Raw genomic sequence first — 6,000 nt, forward strand, 5'->3', positions numbered from 1 at the left:
GGCCCACAAGCAGCTGTGCGTGCCTTAGCTGTTGGTGTACACCTTTGTGGCTACAGGATCTTGCCATAGGTATGCACATGGCAGTAGAGGCTGGCAGTGAGCATCAGGCTGGTGGTGTGCAAGTGCACAGCTGGAAGGGCAGCCCCAAGTATGCATGAGGTGGTAGGAGTCAGCTGTGGGCATCTAGCTCATGTCTCCATGTGTGCAAGCACAAAGGCCTGGGCTGGCTGCTGGTGTGTGTCCCGGGCTCTGCTGGGGGTAGTGGTGGAAGAGAGCGGGGAGGGGCTCAGGGGGCTGGCATCTGCAAATGGGAATAGCCGTGGGGTGAAATCTGCAGGGGGTCTGCAGCTGCTGTGCCGGCCATTGGTTTCTCAGTGGCAAAACCTGCTGTGCTCCTGTGCAGAACAGGTCACTAGGAGTCCTGGGGACCCCCACGGCATAGCTGACACTGGTGGCCCTTGCTCTTCTTCCTTGTTCCTAGCTGTCTCTATTCGTCTCAGTTTTACTGGTCTCGGGGTGGGATGAAACTGAAGTGGGTCCTTTGTGGGTGCCCCAAAAGGTTGGGGAAGCTGGTCACTCATCCTTCTCTCCCTTTCTGGTGAGAGGAACTCTGGTAGCTGGAAATTCTCTCCTGGAGCCGAGCACTGCCAGCCTGGGGGATGGGATGCTGCGGGCAAAATGAAGCTGTTTCTCCTGCTCTGTTGGTGTGATTATTCTTAGGTGTTTTGTTCTGCTGTGTTGCTGAATTTTCTTAAATGGACTCCTGAGCCCTTCCAGAGCTTTTTTGTTCATGGATAGCTGTCTAATTGTTGATTTTTGTTGGGGGACAGAGGCTTGAGTCTCCCACTTCACCATCTTGGTGACAACATTCCCAGTTTTCATACTTTTTTTTAAAATTTATTTTTATCTGTGGCTGCGTTGGGTCTTCGTTGCTGCACGCGGGCTTTCTCTAGTTGCTGCGAGTGGGGGCTACTCTTTATTGCAGTGTGCGGGCTTCTCGTGGTGGCTCCTCTTGTTACGGAGCACAGGCTCTAGGTGCGTGGGCTTCAGTAGTTGCAGCACACAGGCTCAGTAGTTGTGGCGCACGGGCTTAGTTGCTGCATGGCATGTGGCATCCTCCTGGACCAGGGATTGAACCCCTGTCCCCTGCATTGGCAGGTGGATTCTCAACCACTGCACCACCAGGGAAGTCCCAGTTTTCCTACTCATGATAGCACTCATCCTCACAACTCCTAGGGAGGGAGGCATAGAACAGTGCCAAAGGGAGCAGGAAACCTCAGCTTCTGGTCTACTATTGGCCCTTCCTGTGTGAATGACCTTGGCTCAGTCATTTTACTGTATTGTGTATTGCAGTTACTACTGTAAAATGAGGATAATAAAACCTTCTCTTTCTAAAGACAGCAAGGCCAAATGTGTGCCTTCTCTTTTGGGCATAAGAGAGGCATAAGAGCAGAATCTTCTAGGAGCACCTCACAGGTCAGATTAAGAATTTTAGAGGCCTTAAGCACTGAAAGATTTTAGTGTCCCCCTGTCTCTATGTAATTCAGAGAAAAATAACACTAGACTCTACAATATGTACAAAGAAATCTAACAAAATTCATATCTTACCATGTTGGTATATTTCCTTTTTTTAAGAATTAATTCTTCGAAAATTTTTTCTCATACTTTATTTTGGAGTCCTTGGCATTGCTGGTGGCTTAAGCCCATGCCCAGGGGCCAAATGGGCCTGTTGGACCATCTGGTATCAGCACGTGGCCGTGTGCCATCATTGAGACCAGCAGGAGGTCCCCTTTCCCATTGATGATGCTCCGGCTGGACTGAACAGGGAGTGGGCCTGATTGGCACGCAGGATGATCTCCTACCAGTTTTCTAATAACAGGAAAGAACAGGACAGGTCTTGATCCCCCATTCACCCCTCATTAACTCAGGGGTCAGTGAAATCTGGAAAGAACAGTGGTTTAGAGACAGCAGACCTGGATTTCAACCCTGGCTCTATCCACTTCTATTTGGGGGGCTTTCATGAGTTTCTTTACCTTTCTTTGTTGGTTAAATCGTGTGGCTATAGACCTCACGAGACTGTGAAGGTTAGATGGTGAAATACGTGAGAGCAACTGCCTGGTTGCCCGGTTTATCATTATGGCTTTGGGGCCCACACACTTCCTGGCACATACTGGGGACTCGATAGATATTGACGGAGTACATCATCTCTTTATCCCCCCTCTAGTTCTTAGAGTCATAATTCTCACTGAGGAGGTCGAGTAGTGTGGAAAGTCCTTGATTTCCCAGTGGGTGGGGGGGACGGCCTGCTTCTCCAAGGTGGCCAAAGTGTCCGAGGAAAGTGGTCTGGGGGTTGGGGGGTCAGCCCCTTTGCAAATTTTGTTTGGAGGTCAGGAATTTGAACTATGGCACTGAAACTGAACTTGGGCTACAAAGCATTTTACAGCTATGACAGTAGATGTTCAAATAACTTTATCGATTCATTTACTGCAGACTTAGCGCACAGTAATATTGAGTAGGTATTTTCCAGCAAGGCACTGGGGTGGTAGTCATGATGACAGTATTTTATTGGATGGTAAGAGATACACAGACTATTGGCATTTGTTATGTTTTGTTTTCTATCCCGGTGTGGAGTGATGGCAATGTTCTTTCAACAGGCTTCTGGTATAAGATGGTGAGAGCTAACGTTGGGGTCCTGTCTGCTCTGTTCTGACTTCTCACCCTCATTCACAGATGAGGAGAGTACAGAGCAGGGGTGGAAAGGAGGTGGTTGGGATGGAGGGATGTGGAATGGACCTTTCTTGGAGCACTGTTGCTGTGCTGCCACACCTGTTTTGTTTTTTTTTTTGTTTTTTTTTTGCGGTACACGGGCCTCTCACTGTTGTGGCCTCTCCCTTTGCGGAGCACAGGCTCCGGACGCGCAGGCTCAGCAGCTATGGCTCACGGGCCCAGCCGCTCTGCGGCATGTGGGATCTTCCCGGACCGGGACAGGATCCCGTGTCCCCTGCATCGGCAGGCGGACTCCCAACCACTGCGCCACCAGGGAAGTCCCACACCTGGTTTTGTGGGCTGGAGTTTCTGGTGTGGTCTGTACTCATTTGGGAGCGAGGAGGGGGTATTCTAACACCTCAAGGAGACCCATGGCACTGGTCCTCCACTCTGAGCCATTAAGAAAGGGCTTCGGCATGAGACACATCCTGGAGATGTGCTGGGTTTCAGGGTTGCTGTAGAGCTCCAGGTTTTCGTGGCACATCCTGTGGTCAAGTGTTTAAGTGGTGGCTCTTCAGAGGAAAAAAGAAGGAAGATTTGGGGGGCTGGTGTTTAAAAATTTTGCAGCTGGGATGACAGGGCTGCACTCTCTATTCCCATCAGTCTCCCTCATAGGTCAGGGCAGTGAATCCCAGCTTCCCTCAGAAGAGCTGACAGCATCTGACCTGGTTCTGGTAGTTTGCTTGGCAGGACTTTTGCTTTATCTGTGTACTTCATGTGACGTGGGGGTGAGTGACTGGCTCCTCAAGGTATGTGGTATTGAAGGAAGATGGACAAGGGAATACAGAATCAAAAAACAGTTCCTTAATATTAAAGAAGACTGGGGGGGAGGGGCAGGGAGAGAGGAGAGCCCTCCTCAAAAATGAAAAGAGAGATGGGACGTGTGTGGTTGGTAATGTTGTGGAGCTATTAGTTACCACTCAAGTTGTGTGGAGAATTGAGATGTGCTCAACACATGGAAATTACTAAGCTCTTCACTGAGTGTTGGGAGCTTATAGAGGATCATGCATTTTCTAGGATATCATTTGTCTAACAGATTTTGCTATTGCCAGAGGGGCCAACTTTTCTGCTGGACTAAAATCACTGATGGGTGTGTGCTGTGACGATGTTTTTCTTGCCAGAGTGAGTAAAATGCCCCGATCGGCTTTAGCATTCAAGGTGAACTTGAACTTCAGAGTTCATCCCATGACTGACCTTTGTTTCCTGATTTTCTGAAAAGATTTTAGTGCTTCAGTGAGCCTAGTTCAGTGCCATCTACCTCAGATATGTGTGATTTTTTTGTGTGTGTGGTTGGTTCTTAAACAGAACTAGAAGTAGAACCTTTTAATCAGTTGTTGATGAACTAGCCAGTAACATCTCCCTTGCTTCCTTGCCCACCTTTGCTCCCTCAAAAACTCAGAATGGGGACCTTTGAAGATGGCCCCAACTTGTTTCTCAGTTCTCTGGAGTGACCCCCATTCTTTGTGGCTTCCTTTTGTCAGCCTGCACTGTCACCCTGCTCCTTCTCCTTTGGAAAATGTTACAACACCCGTGTCTGTTCTTCTCAACACTCTCATTCCAAACACAGGATAATTTTTAGCTTGCAGAGGAGGCTCTGCTCTCTTTTCCATTTTAGTTTTAAGATGTTGGGATCCCAGCCTACATAATGAAGTCAGGAAAGACACAGAGATGCTAAAATGTTTCTATTTTCTCCTTTCCTGGGTGGGTTTTCCTGAAACATACCAGCATCCTTTGGTGGCTACCACCCTGTAGCATTATTCTTGACACTGAATCCATCATGGTATGAAGAGAGAAAATACAGTCTGTCTGTTCCTCCTCTTCTTCAAAAGAAACAATGTAATAATTAAGACGGTAAGTAAAGTTCTAAGAATAAGGAGAAACCACACAGAGCCCAGCATCAGGCTATTCTTAGAGCATCAACAGGAAACAAGTTCTGAGGCCGTTTTTTTTTTTTAAATCCAGATCGTCATGAGTCATCCTTCTATATAAATGAATAATAGTTTAATTTAAATAAGCCAATATTGTTTGGAGGTCATCTGTCACCTCACAGCCCTCATTCACAGACAAGTCATGTGGAACCACAAAACTTTCTTTTTGTGCACTGGAGCTGGAAATCGCATTTAGTTTGGGAGGCCTTACTTCTGCACATGTGAATTCAGAGGCCACACTCAACATTATTTTAATAAGGGAGTAGGCGGGGACTGTGATAAGCTGGGTGTGGGTGGGGCATCTGGAACCTGCCGTGAGAGAGCTTCTTACACTTGTCCTTTTCGGCACGGGAGCTGGATTTGGGTTTGAATAGAAATTTGTTGATGGTGGTGCATGTGTTGGTGCACACGTGCATGCGTGTGTCTGAGACAGAGAGAGAGCAAGAGAAACGGACCTAAAAGCATAACTTTTCAATAAGAACGTTAGAGGAGAGGAAAGGGAGTTTTTTCAAGGCTAACTATAGAAATTGGATTCATACTGTTAGGATTAACGATGGAAGGCAAAAGAAAACTCCAGCAACGCTCCTCGGCCAGCACGTTCAAATGATAAATTGCATTAAGGCACTGAAAGAAACAACAGCTGCAGTTAATGAAGAGCCAAATTTATCTAAATTTCTCCAGTTGATCAGTCAAAATCATCAGTATGGCTCTCACTCCATAATCACTTTTTTTTTTTTTTTGGAGTATGGGGGAGGGAGGCCCAAGGGGGAAGACAGGTTTTTGTTTTTAAAAGTCTACCTTCGGAAGAGGAAATTAGAGCTCATCTCCAAGTGGTTTTAGGGAATCTTTTTTTCTTGGTATCAATATCGTTAATACTCCAGTTTCGTTGTTTTCGTTTTAAGCCTCCTAGGAGAATGTGGTTGGCTCCTGTATCACATGCAGCTTAGAGACATGCGCTGGAGACAGGAAATCCGGGAGGAGGATGGTGATGGTAAATTATACGAATCTGCAACGCTTTCCAAAACATGGTTCTGTCCACTGAAGTGTTTCCTTATTGCAACACCTGTGAAATAGAACTGGTATCGTCTGTGGTTATCTTAAGGAGAGAAAGACTGAGGTTCCGGGGGAACCAAGTGACCGGCCCAAGTTCGGCTAATAAGTTCCTCTGAGAGATGAGGACAGAAAGAGATGTCTACCCTCCTCGCCAAAGTCTTTACTAAAAGACAACGAATTCCCCCAGCCTCCCATCCCTACATGGTGAAAGCAGGAAAATCCTGTCACAGAAAGCACTTGGAGAAGCTGCCAT

The sequence above is a fragment of the Orcinus orca genome, chromosome 13 (assembly GCF_937001465.1).
Source record: "Orcinus orca chromosome 13, mOrcOrc1.1, whole genome shotgun sequence".
Classification (NCBI taxonomy): domain Eukaryota; kingdom Metazoa; phylum Chordata; class Mammalia; order Artiodactyla; family Delphinidae; genus Orcinus; species Orcinus orca.